A 19,527-nucleotide genomic window follows, 5' to 3' on the forward strand; every position below is an offset into this window, starting at 1 on the left:
CTACAACATAATCTTGCTACAGATAGTGTCTCTGTGCATCATTCAACTATACAGTGCACTTTGCACAAGGAGATGCTGTAATGCAGAGGAAGCCTTTTCTGCATACACACCACAGAGTCACTTGAAGTATGTAAAAAGCACATTTGGACAAGCCAGCTTCATTTTGAAATAAGGTGCTATGGACTGATGAAAACAAAAATTGAGTTATTTAGACATAACAAGAGGTGGTATGCATGGCAGAAAAAGAACACAGCATTCCAAGAAAAACACTTCCTACCTACAGTAAAATTTGGAGGTGGTTCCATCATGCTGTGTGGCCAGTGCAGGTACTGGGAATCTTGTTAAAGTTGAGGGTCACATGGATTCCAGTCAATGTCAGCAGATTCTTGAGAACAATGTTCATGAATCAGTGACAAAGTTGAAGTTGCGCCGGGGCTGGATCTTTCAACAAGACAACAACCCTAAACACTGCTCAAAATCTACTAAGGCATTCATGCAGAGGAACAACTGCGATGTTCTGGAATGTCCATCTCAGTCCCCAGACCTGAATATTGTTGAAAATCTGTGGTGTGATTTTAAGTCCATGCTCGGAAACCAACAAACCTGAGACGTTTTGTAAACAAGAATGTCCAAAATACCTTCATCCAGGATCCAGACTCTCACTAGAAGCTATAGGAAGCATTTAGAGGCTGTTATTTCTGCTAAATGAGGATCTACTAAATACGGATGTATTTTTTTTCTGTTGGGGTGCCCAAAGTTATGCATCTACTGCTTAATTTTGTTTAAAGAATTACTGCACACTTTCTGTAAATGCTATAAACTTCATTTCACTCCTCAAATATCACCGTGTTTGTCTGCTATATGATATATTTAATTGAAATTATTGATCCAAACAACCAATGATTTATAAAGGAAAATTTTGGAAATCATCAATGGTGCCCAAACTTTTACATACCGCTGTAATTCTTACAGTACTCACAGGTAACTTTAGACCTTTGATCACCCTGGAGCTGATCACTGGTTGAGACTTTTCATTGTGGTTATTCTTCAACAATTTGAATTGCGGTTTATTTTCTTTCACGTCTTTCTGGTTTTGTTGACATTTTAAAGCATTTCAGGTCATTTTAGCTAAGCAGTCTATCATTTTCTGCACTTCTTTATATGTTTCCCCTTGTCCAATCAACTTTTTAATCAAAGTACACTGTTCTTATGAGCAATGTCTGGCACAACCCATTTTTCAGAGATTTTCAGAGAGAAATGCAAAACAACCAGCATGTACAGCAGTTGCCACCTTCATCCTTAAATAAGGGCCACCTGTAAGGGTGTAATAACGGTCACAGAAGGAAAAATGCAGACACTGCTATTTTTTAAACAGCCTAATATTCATTTTTTTCACTTTCTGTAAAGCTTTTCTCACTTTTTTTAAACATACTGCTATTATTTTAAACACAACTGTACTTACAGTTACAAATTCAATACCACTGTCAGGATTTCCTCCAGAGCCTGGTTTTAACTCTTGCACCAGTGTCGTGTTAGTTTCTTCACTAGATGGTGCCCTCAGTTTTGTTTCACACCTGGATCAGATGAGTGACTAATTATAGATAAACTATTTAAACCCTGATTTTCTGTTCATGTATTGCCAGATACTTGTGTGCCGTGTTTGTCTGTTGCCTTGCTTGCCTCGTTTTGCCTCGCCAGCTTCCAGAGCCATCTTCGATGATCCAGGCAGGCTCCAAGAGGATCAAACCTGAATGGCGACCTGTGACCTTGACTGTGTCTTCCAGCTGTGCGCTTAAGATGCCAAAGCGTCCCGCAGCAAAAGCTCAGGTAAGTTGCAGCTCCCTCATTTCACTGCATTAGGTGGGACATCTCTCCACACTGTGGGCACCCCAGCACAGCACCTTTGCTTTATTTATTATAAATAAATATATTTTCCTTTGTACTCTTCTCTGTGTCCAGCTCCCTGCATTTGGGTCCATTGCCTGCAACGGTTTGGTTCCACCCAAGCCCAGCGCCATAAAAAAAATATTAAGGAGGCGATGAGTTTATCACAGGGGGCGCCCCCCTCCCCCAAGAAAAAAGTGCGCACTGGAGGGGAAGTCCCTCTGAGTGTGCATAATGAATTGGGTGCGCTCCTGGAAAGCTCATGTATTTAGGCTACACCGTTGTAAGAGACTAAGAGTAAAGAGTGATGACAGTATTTTTTTTTATTATTATTTGAACATATAGACCCTCGACAGTAGATTAACCCCACATACAGCCCTCCATCACAAGCGCAAACACAGCGCAATTGGGCATGTGCACCACTCCATGGCACAGAGCCCAACTACGCATGCAGTCACAGAGTTCTTCTGAAAAACTGGAGCGATCTGAATTCGGTTGGATGAATATGGGAGTGTGTGTGTGTGTGTGGAGACAATTCACCTCGTTCACAACGTGACAGAACTTAATGATGCGCTGTTACGCGCAATAGCGCGCAACAACACGGAACACTATTCTTGACCGTTCGTAATGGTTCCTGATAATTCTCCAGCAACACGTGCCATTAATCATAACGTGTGGTAACAGGTTGCAGCAGTTCCTGAGGACACCCGACGCCTCTGCCCCGAATCATCACATTCATGATCAGCGGCCAAGAATGTGTACTTCGTGGCATTCGTGACTTGTCGTCGTTATGTGCAAACGCAGTATTAACACCCTCCCCAAGTGAGTTGTGCTGCATGATCTGCCTTTTGCTTGGTGGACTTGACGAATCCCAGGTACTCCAGCTCTGACACTGCTTGAATAAATCAAGCATGCTTTAGTTCGTCCACCTTGCCATAATCGCTGGACTCAGGATCCTTGCCCTCTGCCGCACTGACAAGCGCAACCCTCAACCTATCAAATCGCTTGAACACAGACACACACCATATCTGTTTGTTTTAAAATTAATTACTTTAGTTAATTAATTTGGTTTATTTGTTAAATGCGTGATATTATTGAGTAACTAATATTTTGCTATATTTTCCAGTATTTCTTTTTCTTTCTTTTTATTTTTATTTTTTGATAACTCTCACATCCGAGGGGGCGGGGTTGATGGCGTGAGGGGGCGTCGCCCCCACACGCCCCCTCGTGGCGCCGGGTCTGGTTCCACCCAAACCTCTCACCATAACAACCATACATTTGCTGTTGGTTTTGTCCTCATTTTTAAGTTTCATGTTTATCAATGACAGGCACTGACAATATGCAGCAGTTGGCAACAGCATAGCAGATGACATCCAGATACTTTGTAGTTTATCTACCTTTTTCAAAAAACATTTTCAAACTTTGCAATAATGTACAACAGCTGCAGGGTTATTGATGTTTTCCTGCAGCTTTTAGGTTCCAGCAGTGGTTATGAGAGGATACGCTAAGGCGGGGGTCAACAACCCAAAACATCAAGACAGGATGCATGACAGGTGTTTTTATCTTTGATTCTGATTCCAACAATAAACATCAGAGGTCAAGATCAGCTCCTTTACATTGATTCCTTTGATCCTTTTTCAGGATCAAACCAAGCAAGACAGTAACAAAAACACAAATTTGTTGGCAATGATCAAAAATGAGTGATGAGGATCAAAGCTCAGTGATCAGGATTAAAAGTAAAAGATGAGGATCAACTGCTCAGTTCGGTCAATCACAAAGTTCAGGTTCTGCTCTTTGATGCTGATTCCATCAAGACAGGCTTCATGACAGGTGTTTTTATCTTTGACCCTGATTCCAACAATCAAGATCAAAGGTCAAGATCAACTCCTTTACACTGATTCCTTTGATCCTTTTCCAGGATCTGTTCCTTGACGCTGATTCCACTGATGCTCATTTCAAGGTCAAAGCAAGACAGACAGACAGACAGTAATGAGAATAACCTTCTTGGTAGTCTTCAGAGTTCAATTAGGGGTTAAAGGCCAGGAATCAGACTCCAATGTCAGACTCAAATATCACCAATCAGGATCAAAGGTAAATGATTAGGAAAAAAAGAACAGGATCAAATGTCACCAATCAGGATCTAAGTATGTTATAAAATATATTAAAGAAATAAGCCTAGCACCATAAAAAGAAAGGGACAAAAGAAAATATAAAACATACTATTTGACCTTGTTGGAGAGCCATGCTCTGTGGTACCACTCCAGTTAATGAGATCATTTATTAAAGTGAACATAAACAAGTGTTACTGTCATTCACAGACACGTGATATAAATTTCTGCTGATGCTGAATCCCAAAGATCACAATACCGGTGCTAAAGGAATTCATCCATGCACATGTATTACTGCCAAAATGCTTTGACAAAGTATTTCTATTTTACACTTGAGAATCGGATGTCTGATTTCTTCTAGACATGGTGATTGTTGCTTTGATGTGGCTGGAAGTTAACTGGAATTCCTTTTGTGTATGCAAATATAGAGAGCTTAAACAGGCTTGTGGTTTGAGGTGCTTTGGGACCCTTTGTAGTGTTTACTGTACAGCTCTTGACAGACTGCCATAAATTGCTTTAGTTTTAATATTTTTATTAATTTATTCATTTTACGTGGCATTTTTATGATACCTTAGATACCACACAAACAAATAATATACACACTTAAGCAGCAAAACATAAACACAGTTACTCCTTCCCACTTTTATTGTATAGGATTGTAACATTCAAGCGCCTCGATGCATCACTAAATATTTTCGATCATGGCCTCAATAAATATATGCAGCTCATGAATGCATGCAGTGTTTTTACCTTAGAATCCCTCATGCTACCACTGATACGATCATTATCATGTCGAACAGACCAACGATTCCTCGATGGATGTGCTAATATAGTAAAAACCAGCTCTGTTACTGGAGAGTGTATCTGTATCCTTCATATCATATTTTAAAGCAAACTTCGAGGTTTTCTGTCTTTGGGAACTTAAATCAAAGCCAACTTTGGATGTGACGAATGTCTCCATTACATGCAGTACTTATGGTGCATGCTGAATAGGTTTTATGAGCTTCATCTAGACTGAGGTCAAACAACTACTTCTGCATATATATCGCTCAGAAACAACCTGCAGAAAAGATTTATTATGTTCCGTCCTGTCAAATAGGCTACTTATCAGCAACCCTTATGTCCCTGTTTCATCACCTTGTATACACAAGAATGTCATTTTACAAACTGACTAAGTATATAGAAATCAAACTCATTACGGTTATATCACTTTTACCAGCTGTTCTTATCTACATTTGTGTTTGTACAAGTGGAAAGTCAGTATACTGTGGCTGCTGATTTGATCAACCTTCCAGCACTGGAACTGCTGATTGAGCTTGATTATAAAGCTGATCAAATCAAGACAAATAAGTAGGTAGGAACAAGTTTTTGTTTTTTTGTCTTACGTGGTTTCTCTGAGGCTAATTGGAGACACCAGGTGAGGGTTGTTCATGGTGAAGAGTGATGTGTCTTTGATGAGCAGATGTGTGAAGGTGGATGACTCATGTTGTGATACAAATACCAGTGTTTCTTGTTTGAGCTTTCCTGAAGAAATACTGTCAGTAAGTGGCAATCTACTGTGAAAATTGGGGGAACTGTAGGGAAGTAGGGGAAGTGGTGGCCTAAAGGTACATACAATACAATACATACAATCAGTCTCCTAATTCGACAGGGAAATATGGCTTGGGGAGGTAAAAATAGAATTTGACTCACCTTAAGGTACTCTTGAGCAATATTCTTTAGGTCCAGGTTGCTCCTGGGGTGCAGTTGAGAACTTTGCATGGCAGCATCTTGATATCGGTGTGTAAGTGTGAATGAGTGGATGTCACTGCAAAGTGCTTTGAGTGAGTGAAAATAACTCAGAGGGAAAGGAGTTGGGGTACAGCTCCTGCTCACCATACCTGTATCATTGGACAAGACATTTTACCTACATTGTTTCACTCCACCCACCTGTAAATGGGCTCCTGTCTTGGCTGGGGAAGTAACCTGTCATAGCCTTGCATTCTGACTAGGAACAGTTAATAGACTTGCATCTACTTCAACCTGTGAAATCTGGGGATAAGATTAAGCACTGACACCAGTGGGCCTCAGGGCCTGTATTGCATTTACTTAAGATTTAAAAGAAATAAGCTGCACATTTGTTGAAGAAGGTGTGCACCTTCAAGCCTTTCAAGCTGTCATCTGGTGTGTGTGTGTGTGTGTGTGTGTGTGTGTGTGTGTGTGTGTGTGTGTGTGTGTGTGTGTGTGTGTGTGTGTGTGTGTGTGTGTGTGTGTGTGTGTGTGTGTGTGTGTGTGTGTGTGCGTGCGTGCGCGCGTGTGTGTGTGTTTACTTCATGTGCAGATAAAAAAAAAGCTATATCAACATAACTACATTGTAATAACATTAAAAAAAATGTAATGCATTATTTGTTTCAGTCCCCAATCAAAGATATTTGAAAACTCCTGCCTTTGGCTTCCAGTCTGTTGCAGTTTCATTAGTCAGACACATGGACAGAATGTGAATGTGTTCAGAGTTTTAAGGTTGACATAAAATTTTGTTGATCATTGTTTAGGTGTGTGCACTTTGTTTTTCTATCTTGTAAATATGTAGTATAAAATCACACGCATTGCATATGTATGTAGGTATGTGTGTATGTAGGTATGTGTATATATGTATGTATCTTCACTAGAGGTGTTTATGATGATGGGACTTGAGTTTGTGTTGTTAAATGTGTTTGTAGCATGTCCCAAGCAGAGGGTCACCCCTTAGAGTCTTGTCTACTTGAGGTTTCTTCCTCAATACATCGGAGGGAGTTTTTCCTTACCACTGTCACCTGTGTGCTTGCTCTGGGGGTTGGTAATGAGTATATACTCTATATGTATATATATATGGGGTGGGCGTTTATAAGCTTTGCTTCTGCTCACCCCCTTTTGGTCACACATGTCACTGTGGAATTGTCTTGTGTATCTTTTTTTTTTTTTTGTTACTGTTGAGTTTGTGTGCCAAATTCATTCATTCATTCATCTCTGTTTTGAACATCAAAATAAATAGGTCTGTGAGTTCTTAAGAGTGGTGGGATGTCGATGAAGATATTTAGTCAGTGAAATGAATTAAACTGTACCCAGCTCAGTATTTTTGACGTGCAGGGTTCTGTGCCCGCAGACTGTTTCTCATTAAGAGAGAATATTTTATTAAATGTACTGTGTTTTGGGAATTGTTGCAAACACAACAATCAGCCCAACGACTATGTGGGCAGTTTCCAGCATATCTTATTTGTTAGTTTAAATACAGTACTCTGTTTTGATTAAAATACAGTATTTGATTTGTGTGTGTGGGGGGGATTGTTTTGTTTTTTCTTCATCAGTGTGTAAATAGGGGAGGTGATGGTCTTGTGGTTTAAGCGTTGGGCTTGAGACCAGAGGACCCTTGGATCAAATGCCAGCTTGACCGGAAAATCACTAAGGGCCCTTGGACAAGGTCCTCCATCCTCGAGTTGCTCCCTGTGTGCCGTGAGTACCTTGTATGGCAGCACCCACACATCAGGGTAAATGTGAGGCATTATTTGTATCAGATGCTTTGAGCATCTGATGCAGATGGAAAAGCGCGATATAAATGCAGTCCATAAAGAAAAACGCAAATGAACTTCCAACACTGCTGTACAGTAGCACTAGAAATATGCTCCGTGTATGTGCTTCTGTCTGATGTCTTCACCATGTGTCTCAAAACCAAATTACTACAGACCCAATATGTGTAAGAAATAAGCTGAACTCACATTCCTCTCATGTGAGTTTGGAGGGTGTTGATCTTGGGTGTTGAATTCAAATGTCATTGAGGGTTGAAATGCTGTACCTGTAACCTCTGCTCCTTCATGTCAGATGTGATATTTCTGATATGCCTGATATTTGTAATTATTCCTTTAAAAACAAATGCTGTATTTCTTTCTATGACAATAAATCAGCTATCTTGATATAAAATAAATTTCCATATATATATATATATATATATATATATTCTCTACTTTTTTATACCTTTTTCAGCATTGAGCAGTGTAAATGTTTCACTTTTCCATCAGGTATTGACTTCTGCAGTTTGTTGACAGGGTCACCTGCTCAATCAGCTGAGAGAATTCTGCCACAAACAGTCTGTTTTTCAGCAAACTGTCTAAGAAATCTTTGTGCTGCCTCATTTCAATGATTTACCCACCTGTTTGCTTCTCACCTGCCACCTTTACACAGTGTTTGCCTTTCCCTAAGTTTTCATTAAAAAAAAGACCCCTCACTGCTTTTCACACACCATTTTGCTGAATTTCAATCACAAATGTGCAAAATAAATGAAGGCACAAGGCCAACAAAAGAACACGATTTTTAAAATGTCTCTGAGAAATCCAGTTTTTCCAATCACAGCTCTATAAGCTGTTTAGATAAGAGGTTGCAGTAGCTAAATAAAAATTGGCAATGAGCTATTAGAGAGTTTGGAATGTATGAATGCTCCTGCTGGTACAGACAACCACTCTATTATGCATTCACCAAAATGTGAAAACAAGCTGGAGAGTGGAACATCTGCAAAGGGGAGCTGACTACTCAGCAAAGCCAGACAAAAAATTTTTAAATCCCAACTGTAATTTGAATAAGAAATACAGGTTTCTGGATGCGGGGCTCAAGCCGATGTTTTAGGCAACCACCAGAATTCTCGTTTGGATGTATTCATATTGGAAACAGATGGGACGGGGTACACAGTGACGGATCGTCTGTATTATGGCCAGACAGTGGAAGCACGCTGTGGAAAACATTCCTCGCACCGCACTGATTCATTCACACTGGAAATGTCTGTTAAAATAAAACAAACACTAAAAGCGGACGGAGAGCATCTGTAAAACTCTACAGTTATCTGACAGCAAGATGAACATAAATGATACTGAACCTTCTGATCAAGCTTCAATCAAAATCCTGTGTTCAGTGCAACACTAATGGAAACCATCAGTGTTTTTTTTCTGTAGCAAAACTAGATTAATAAGCAGGATGACAAAGTGAGGGAGAGCTAACGCTGATGGCAGTAGTAGCAGCAGTCTGGGACTAACAGTGCAGAGAAGAGAGAAATGGAGAAGCCTGCTGCGGGAGCAGAACTCCGCTCAGCATCCCAGTGCTGACAGAGGAAGGAGAAAGAAGACACAATGCAATATTCTCTTTAGAATTAATTTACTGTCTCTTCTCTAACTGCATCTAATTTGGTGTTGCTTGCCTTCCTTATTGTCTCAATCTTTTCCTCTTTCTCTGCGTCTCTCCCACTTTGTTCATCCATCTCTTTTACCATCTCCTTGCATCCATCCTGCTTTTCTTCTAAGCTCCACCAACTCCTCTGTCTCTTTACTCTCATTCCTCTCTTTCATCACCCGAGGCCTTTGTTAGACCCTCTTTGAGGCAAATTCAAAGAAAATGAAGTGCAACACAAGGAGTCTGAAGCTGTTTTCTCATATGAATTCTGGACAATTTCCAAAGAATCAGGTCAAGCAAGTGTCCGGAGTTGGCCTTTCATAATGTCAGAACCATACTCACATACTGGAGATGCTCCCTTTGTTTTGTTTTTTTTTGTTTGTTTGTTTTTTTTGTGAGGGATGGTGCAGAGTGTGGAGGAGACAGGGCATTGTGACAAAAGAACACTGAGGAAATCGTTATTTTTGTTTCTTGAATTTTTCTGACGTTTTTGGCCCTTACCAACAGAAGACCCACAATCATGTGCCTTCAGTTTGGGAAGTCTTCCATTGCCAATTTTTGGTCCTAATTTCTGTCCCAATTTCAAAGTTCTGGAAATCGAGTTGATGTTTTAAAATGGCAAAATTCATAACATCGCTTATCACTTTACACCCTGTGCCCTACTTTCCAGTCACTTTGCGTGACCTGTATATAGTAAAATACAGCAGGACATGGCCTAAATGCACTAATCAGTTTATGCTGTGCATCACAGATCGTCTTATCGTTGTACTGGAGACCTGGCAGGTTAAAGTCTGTTTAGTGTCCAGTGTAACTGATTCAGACATTTGAGTGGGTGAGAGCCAAAAGCAACTATACAACATTCATAAAAATATAGTACTTTACTGAGTGTGAGTACTTTTTTGTACCAAAGGCTACTATAATTACATCAATCACTCATAGGCGGCAGTAGCTCACTTTCATTTCCATATGGAACTAGAAATAGGATGACGTGACCCTTACCGACTACACTTCAATAGATAGATATTGATGCCAGTCCAACAATTTTGACAGTGTATTTAGTTTGGCTCCTGAAATTATGACATCTCAGCATTTTGCACATTAATTTTTCAGGATGGTCAGCATTCATGACTTTTAGACTAAGCACTTAATGAATTTTGGAGAGACGATGTGAAATTTCAATTCAGTTCAATTCAGGTTATTTATATAGTGCCAAATCACAATAGGTGCTCAGATCACCACTAGGCGCTTCACATGAGTAAGAGCTAACCTTACCAACCCCTTCAACAAGCACATACTGTAGGTGACAGACATGGTACTCAAGTTGGAGACTTGGACTTGATTTGCACTTAAGTCTGGAAAAACAGTGACTTCAGACGTGACTTGTCATGTCTGAAGTCACTGTTTTTGAGATGCCAAAGACTTGAGATTTGAGTTGGATTCAAGGTTCCAGACTCCTGAACAGAGTTGGAAATAGGCAAATCTGCGGGCAGGCGGAATGGTGGACAGACCTCACTGAGTACAAGTCTTTCAAAGGCTATTAAAAGTGAAATCTTGATCCAAAATCCAAATCCGGATCACTTCCAAAATTTAATGTAGGTTTCCATGGCCTAATATCTATCTGTGGTGAGAATTTCATCAAAATCCGTGCAGTAGTTTTGACGTAATCCTATTGATAGACAGACAAATAAATAAATGGCAATGATTTTATTACATCCTTGGCGGACATCACTCACTCACTCATCTTCAACCAGTTATCTGGCATCAGGCCATGGGGGCAACAGTGCCAGCAGGGGACCCTAGACTTCTCTTTCACAGGCCACATTGGCCACCTCTGACTGGGGTATTAAAATAAGGATGCCTCGCAAATCTGCCATCAATCAACCAAAGAAGATGATCAGCCCAGTCAGAGAGGCTCTGATAAGTTCTTGATCGATTAACAAAAAATTACTTTTGGAGTCAGAAAATAATGCTGGGAATGCTAATGTAAAAAAGTAATGGGTTGTAAATTCTGAAACTGATTGGTTATTTTTTGTTCATCAAGGAAGAATTATTTGACCTCATCTGTCTGTTGTGACTGAGGCATCTTGATTTATTTTTCATGTACAATATTTTGTGCTCTTTCAGCTAGATTTTCAGGATTGTCAGGTAGAAGAACACCAAATACACTTTGGCCATCATCCCCATCAACATCTATCTGGTCATAAGCAGGTCCTTTGTCATTTCCTTGGAACAGACATTCTCATCAATGTTAACTGTGTTGGCCTCAGGTAATTCCCCATCAACTGGGTAGAGATTTAATCTATTTTCATCTATGGCAGTGACAGGCAGGATTATTTTGCTTTAACCAAAGTAGGGCATTTTGTATGAGGTATCTTCTGACTTTTGTTGGGAAAGTGTAGTGACACGGACCCACAACAGGGGGCGTAAATGAACGGACAATGGAAGGAGTCAAATTATAACACTTTACTGTTGTGAATGTCACAACCAAACACAGCAGATTCAGAATGTGCAACAGTCAATTAATAAAGGTGTCGTGTGGGCAGGCTCGACGATAGGAGACGCCCGTCTGGAAACGAACCGGAACCACACGATTTCCACCGCCACCTGAACCCGAGGACTACTGGAGCCGCCAAGTCCCGGAGTCCCCAGGTGGCCACCTTCCCGGCGTGTTGGATCTGGTACTGCTGGCAGAAAGCAAAAGACAGTCAAAGGGTGGGTGTGTGAATACCCAGTAACAATGGTGGGAATGCCACCTCCACCTCTCACTCAACACGTTGCAGCGGTCTCAGATGAAAAGGAGTGCCGTCTTGCACAGCCTCCGCAAAAACGACCGGTTCTCCTGCAAACACTCACAATAACAGATTTATAAATCACAAAAGGCTGAGAGTATTACCTCCAAATGAAGATGATATCTCGGCAGTTTGGTGGAGGTGTCTTCCTGCTTTTATACCAGATGTGATGATTAGTGACAGCTGTCACGGATGATGGGTGACAGCTGTCACCATGGCTTGTTCCTGAGGCGGCAGCGCCCTCTTGTGCCTGAAGCCCGCACTTCAGGCAGGGCGCCTTCTGGTGGTGGGCCAGCAGTACCTCCTCTTCAGCGGCCCACACAACAGGACCCCCCCCTCAACGGGCGCCTCCTGGCGCCCGACCAGGCTTGTCTGGGTGGCGACGATAGAAATCGGCCAGGAGGGCCGGGTCCAGGATGAAGCTCCTCTTCACCCAGGAGCGTTCTTCGGGTCCATACCCCTCCCAGTCCACCAAATACTGGAAACCCCGGCCCATTCGACCGACGTCCAAGAGCCGGCGAACTGTCCAAGCCGGCTCCCCGTCGATAATACGGGCAGGAGGTGGCGCTGGACCGGGTGCACAGAGGGGCGAGGTGTGATGCGGTTTTATCCTGGAGACATGAAAGACCGGATGGATCCGCAGTGAGGCCGGGAGTTGGAGCCTCACTGCGGTAGGACTGAGGACCTTGAGGATGGGGAAGGGTCCAATGAATCGGTCTTTCAACTTGGGGGACTCGACCTGGAGTGGAATGTCCTTGGTGGAAAGCCACACCTCCTGCCCGGGCTGGTATGTGGGGGCCGGGGACCGTCGACGGTCTGCATGGGCTTTAGCCCTCGTCCGGGCCCTCAACAAGGCCGAACGGGCGGTGCGCCACACCTGACGGCATCTCCGCAGGTGGGCCTGGACCGAGGGCACACCGACCTCTCCCTCCACCAAAGGAAACAAAGGGGGTTGGTACCCCAGACACACCTCGAACGGGGAGAGGCCGCTGGCAGAGGACACCTGGCTGTTATGAGCGTACTCGATCCAGGCCAGATGTTCACTCCAAGCCATCGGGTGTGCAGAGGTCGTGCACCTGAGGGCCTGCTCCAACTCCTGGTTGGGCCGTTCGACCTGTCCGTTAGTCTGCGGGTGATACTCAGACGAGAGGCTTACAGTGGCCCCCAGTTCCCGGCAGAAACTTCTCCACACCTGCGAGGAGAACTGGGGACCGCGATCCGAAACGATGTCTGTTGGTATCCCATGCAGCCGGACAACATGGTGGACGAGGAGATCCGCCGTCTCCTGGGCCGACGGGAGCTTCGGCAGGGCCACGAAGTGGGCCGCCTTGGAGAAACGGTCCACTATCGTGAGTATGGTGGTGTGTCCCCGGGACGGTGGGAGGCCCGTGACAAAATCCAGACCGATGTGGGACCAGGGGCGGTGAGGCACAGGAAGTGGCTGTAGAAGTCCCTGTGCCTTCTGGTGGTCAGCCTTGCCCCTGGCGCAGGTGGTGCAGGCCTGGATGTAAGCCCGGACATCAGTCTCCAGGGACGCCCACCAGAAGCGCTGCCAGACTACTGCCACGGTCCTACGCACCCCTGGGTGGCAGGAGAGCTTTGGACCCGTGACAGAAGTCCAGAACGCAGCTCTGGCTTCTGGTGGGACGTATAGTCTGTTCTTCGGCCCTGGTCCGGGATCCGGGGTCCGTGCCAGGGCCTCCCGGACGGTCTTCTCCACGTCCCAGGTCAGAGCAGCCACGATAGTGGACTCCGGGAGAATGGGTTCCGGTGGATCCGACAGCTCGGTCTGACTTCCTGTTCATGCACCCGGGACAGGGCATCCGATCTTTGGTTTTTGGTCCCGGGGCGGTAGGTGATCCGGAAGTCAAAACGGCCGAAAAAAACAGGGACCAGCGGGCTTGCCTGGGGTTCAGTCGCTTGGCGGGTCCTGATATACTCCAGGTTCCGGTGGTCAGTGAAAACCGTGAAAAGGCACTGACGCTCCCTCCAGCAAGGTGTCTCCACTCTCAAGAGCCTCTTTCACCGCAAGGAGCTCTCGATTGCCCACGTCATAGTTCCGCTCTGCTGGGGTCAACCTGCGGGGAAAATAGGCACACGGGTGAAGAAACCTTATCGGTTCTCCGCTCTGGGATAGCACGGCTCCTATCCCTGATCAGAGGCGTCCACTTCAACCACAAACTGGTGACCAGGATCGGCTGCACCAAGACCGGTGCAAGTCGAGAACCGGCGTTTCAACTCCCTAAACGCGGCTTCGCACCGATCCGACCAGGTGAGGGAACTTTTGGTGAGGTCAGGGCCGTCAGGGGGCTAACTACCTGACTATACCCCTTAATGAACCTCCTGTAGAAATTGCGAAGCCGAGGAACTGTTGCAGCTTCCTACGCTTGTAGGTGGGGCCAGTCTCTCACCGCTGCGACCTTGGCCGGATCCGGGGCGACGGAATTGGAGGAGATGATAAACCCCAGGAAGGACAAAGAAGTGCGGTTGAAACTCACACTCTCAGCCCTTCACAAACAAACTGGTTCTCCAACAACCGCTGCAGGACCTGACGTACATGCCGTACATGGGTCTCAGGGTCCGGAGAAAAGATGAGTATATATCCAGATATACAAAGACGAATCGGTGCAGGAAGTCCTGCAAGACGTCAATAACCAAAGCTTGGAACATCGCGGGGACGTTAGTGAGGCCGAACGGCATGACCAGGTACTCAAAATGACCTAACGGGTGTTAAATGCCGTCTTCCATTCGTCTCCCTTCCAGATCCGAACTAGGTGGTATGCGTTCCTAAGATCCAACTTTGTGAAGATTTTGGCTCCATGCAGGGGGGTGAACACTGAATCCAACAAAGGCAACGGGTATCGGTTGCGAACCGTGATCTCGTTCAGCCCCTGATAATCAATGCATGGACAGAAGACCGCCATCTTTTTTTTCCCACAAAAAAGAAACCTGCTCCCATCGGAGAGGTGGAGTTACGGATCAGCCCGGCAGCTAAGGAGGTCCCGGATGTAGGTCTCCATTGATTCGCGCTCAGGTCGGGAGAGGTTGTACAGCCTGCTGGACGGGAACTCCACGCCTGGCAACAAATCAATGGCACAATCATATGGACGGTGCGGGGGAAGAGTGAGTGCCCGATCCTTGCTAAAAACGTCAGCAAGATCGTGGTACTCAACCGGCACCGCCAACAGATTGGGGGGAACTTGGACCTGCTCCTTAGCCTGGGAACCGGGAGGAACCGAGGATCCCAACACATCCGATGGCAGGTTTCGCTCCACTGTACCACCACCCCGGACGGCCAATCAATCCGGGGATTGTGTTTCATCATCCAGGGGAACCCCAGAATCACACGGAGGTAGAAGAAGTCACAAAAAACTCAATCTCCTCCCTATGATTCCCTGACACTACCAGAGTTACTGGTGGTGTCTTGTGTGTGAGTAAAGGGAGTAGGGTGCCATCTAGTGCTCGCACCTGCAATGGTGTAGGTAGCGCCACCAGAGGGAAGCCCTACCCTCCCTGGCCCATCTGCTGTCTAGCAGATTCCCTTCTGACCCTGTGTCTACCAGTGCTGGGGCCTGAAGGGTTAAATCCCCACTAAGGATTGTAACTGGGAGTCGTGCGGCAATATGTGTGTGTCCCACGTGAATTTTTTGGCCCACCCTACGCCCAGTCTCTAGGGGGCGGCGTTGGTGTTTAACCGTTCGGGGCAATCGCTCAATTGATGCTCCATTGAGCCACAAACAAAACACGCCCCGCGTGGAAACCTCCTCTGTCTATTAGGTGGTCTAAATGTGGCCCTGCTCGTGTCCATAGCTTCGTCAGCAGGGGGAGCTGTCGCCCCACGGGACGTAGAGGCCAGGGGAGCGTGGGAAGGGTGGACCTTTCTCGGACCCGGAAGGAAGAGGGACGGCGCGCGCCGGCCACGTCCTTCGTCTCGTTCCCGACGGCGTTCCTCCAACCGATTGTCTAACCGTATAACGAGATCAATAAGCCCATCTAATTCCCGCGGTTCATCCTTGGCCACTAGGTGCTTTAGGACTGACGACAGTCGTTTACAAAGGTGGCGCGGAGCGCAGCGTTATTCCAGCCGGACCTCGCAGCCGCGATGCGGAAGTCGACTGCATAAGCGGCTGCACTCCAGCGTCCCTGTCTCATCGACAGCAGCACGGTTGAAGCGGTCTCTCCCTGTTAGGGTGATCAAACACAGTTCTGAACCCTCACAAACCCAGTGTATGTGTGAAGGAGCCGTGAATTTTGCTCCCAAAGCGCCGTAGCCCAAGCGCGTGCCTCTCCCCGAAGCAGAGTGATCACATAAGCTATTTGCTTGCGTCTGACATGTACATGACGGGACGTTGTGCGAAGATGAGCGAACACTGCTAAGAAAGTCCGCGCACGTCTCCACACAACCTCCGTACGGCTCAGGAGGGCTTATGTATGCTTCAGGGGATGGTGGGAGGGGTTGTTGAACCACCACTGGAACATTAATATCTAGCACAGGATCGACAGGAGGAGGAGCTGCAGCAGCGCCCTGAGCGCTCGCCGCCACTTGCGCGGAGAGAGCCTCCACCCTGCGGTTCAGGAGGATGTTTGCTCGGCTATTTGATCCATTCGAGCCGTAAAGGCGGTGAGAATATGCTGTAGCTCACCAATCACGCCTCCTGCAGATGCCTGCGCTCCCTGCTCTCCCATTGGTTGTTCAACAGCCTGGTGACGCCCCTCGGAGTCCATGACGCTGGCCGAGATATCCTGTTGGGAAAGTGTAGTGACACGGACCCACAACAGGGGGCGTAAATGAACGGACAATGGAAGGAGTCAAATTATAACACTTTACTGTTGTGAATGTCACAACCAAACACAGCAGATTCAGAATGTGCAACAGTCAATTAATAAAGGTGTCGTGGGGCAGGCTCGACGATAGGAGACGCCGTCTGGAAACGAACCGGAACCACACGATTTCCACCACCACCTGAACCGAGGAATACTGGAGCCGCCAAGTCCCGGAGTCCCCAGGTGGCCACCTTCCCGGCGTGTTGGATCTGGTACTGCTGGCAGAAAGCAAAAGACAGTCAAAGGGTGGGTGTGTGAACACCCAGTAACAATGGTGGGAATGCCACCTCCACCTCTCACTCAACACGTTGCAGCGGTCTCAGATGAAAAGGAGCGCCGTCTTGCACAGCCTCGCAAAAACGACCGGTTCTCCTGCAAACACTCACAATAACAGATTTATAAATCACAAAAGGCTGAGAGTATTACCTCCAGATGAAGATGATATCTCGGCAGTTTGGTGGAGGTGTCTTCCTGCTTTTATACCAGATGTGATGATTAGTGACAGCTGTCACGGATGATGGGTGACAGCTGTCACCATGGCTTGTTCCTGAGGCGGCAGCGCCCTCTCGTGCCTGAAGCCCGCACTTCAGGCAGGGCACCTTCTGGTGGTGGGCCAGCAGTACCTCCTCTTCAGCGGCCCACACAACAACTTTAAAATCTTTGTGGTTGTCATTGTGACCTCTTCTCCTGACTTTAATGATGTTTATATCTTGTAGTACTTTTGGAAGAATACTTGTATGAGCAGGTTCATTTACCACTTCGGGGAAACTGATACAGTGACCATTTGAAGCAATACCTCCATGGTTGAGTATGTGAATATTAATGCATGGGGAAACTCGAGATATTATGTTTTGTTCTGCCACTGTCAAATCTGAGAGTTGGGGGGGTGACTGGACCAGGGACCATATAATAACATAAAAAACAATTTGTTGTGAGATTTATCTGAAGTACATCATCTGCAAATGCCATTTTTATAAGAGTTGGAAGATATTCTATACTCATAACAAATGTTACACAAATTGAAATTGTACTGCATTTGTTTTAACTCAAATGACCTGATGGCAGCAAGTGCTTCTTTCAATTTATTATCCAAACTTGTTTGACATGGTTCTGTGGAAACTAAACTGGGAAAACTTTCATGGTTAGAATTTTTAAGCTTGCTCAATTGTAGCTGAATTTTTCTGCGTATTCTTTGGCGACATTTGTACACTTCTTTTTTGGACTCATCTGGTATGGGTGGGACATACATAACTGCACATTTGAAACACATGTTTTCCAGAGTTTTTTCTTTTTCTTCAAATGCATACTTGGTTGGCTTGACAGAATTGGTTGATGTCACATCTGAAGCCTTTTTAACTCTGAAATCTGTTTTTTTTTTTTTTTTCCTGTGCTGCCAACTTGCTATTAGACAGTTTTTTGTCTTTGTTTTCCTTGTCTGTGTGCTGAGACTACACGGTATGGGATTAGATAACATAGTACTGTTGTTAATGTTGTTGGCGTTGCTGTTGTTTGTGTCTGTAGTACTACCTGATGGACTATGTAAAGTTGTATAGATATGGTTCTGTGGGTTGGGTTGACTATTGAAAGTGGCATACGTATGGTCTTGTGGGTTGAATTTGGTCACGTCAGATGATAGTGGACATGTGTCATCAATTTCGAAGAGTGGTCAGTATGACAGTTGGAAACTGAAGTAGGATCCTTGCAGATTTTTTGCTCTTTGGTATAGATTGATCTTTAGGTGTGTGTGGGGGAGAAGTATTTGAGGTGTTGCCATAGGAAGTGCGAGCCACTACACCAACATAGGATGGGCGAATGATTGCAGAAATCTGTTGTTGAGACTCAGCCACAGGAACCAAGAGCCTGAAGTGATTGTTCATCAAGAGAAGGTCTATTTCCTGTGACCTTACAGTCTCTGCTTGGAATGACTGCAGAGTGGCACTGTTGTTGAGATCCTGTGCCAACCACACATTAATGTTACAACTGAGAGTAGCAACAGCTGATTTTATTTCAGGGGTTGCAGCACATCCATTCTTCTGAACCATTTGCCTTACATAGGTTTGCCTTGTTGGCAAAAGATCATGATGCAACATGACTTCACTGGACCATAAAGATACCAATGGAATGGAATAAACAATTGCCAGTGGAATAAACAATTGCCATCAGATGGCACATCATTAATGATAAAGGTCTTACCATTTAATGTGGCCGTGTTGCCACAGATAACATGACGCTATTTGACATTATTTTGAACAACTGTATAAGTGGCAACAGCCTATCTTGAATTCATTGACAATCACAACTAACTTATTTATAAACAGTTTTCAACATAGTTTAGATTTTTTTTTTTATGCTTTTGATTTCATTAGAAAATAACACAAAATTGACAACCTCAGCTGTGTGGATGATGACAGCCTTTCTTCAATACATAATGCAAGACTTATCACTTGTGATTATTCAGGTTAGAGAAATGTACTTCTTTCCAAAGATTCAAATATTTTTACATGTAATTTACACACTAAATAGTCACCTACTGACCTCAGAATGTGAGATTCGCACTGCCCCTCAGGTTCGTTTTCCCGTCATCATTGTAGAACGCCCACTGAATCCATGCAAGATCATCTGTATTGTCACTACAGGAAGCATCTAACATTTGACATTTCCTGATTCAGTGCTGACTGTTCCATTAAATTCCCGTGAGATCTCCTCTATTCGCATGAGATCTCCTGTGTTGTCTTTTTCTTTCTTTTTTATTG

Source organism: Thalassophryne amazonica, chromosome 5, assembly GCF_902500255.1.
Source record: "Thalassophryne amazonica chromosome 5, fThaAma1.1, whole genome shotgun sequence".
In the NCBI taxonomy this organism is placed as follows: Eukaryota; Metazoa; Chordata; class Actinopteri; order Batrachoidiformes; family Batrachoididae; genus Thalassophryne; species Thalassophryne amazonica.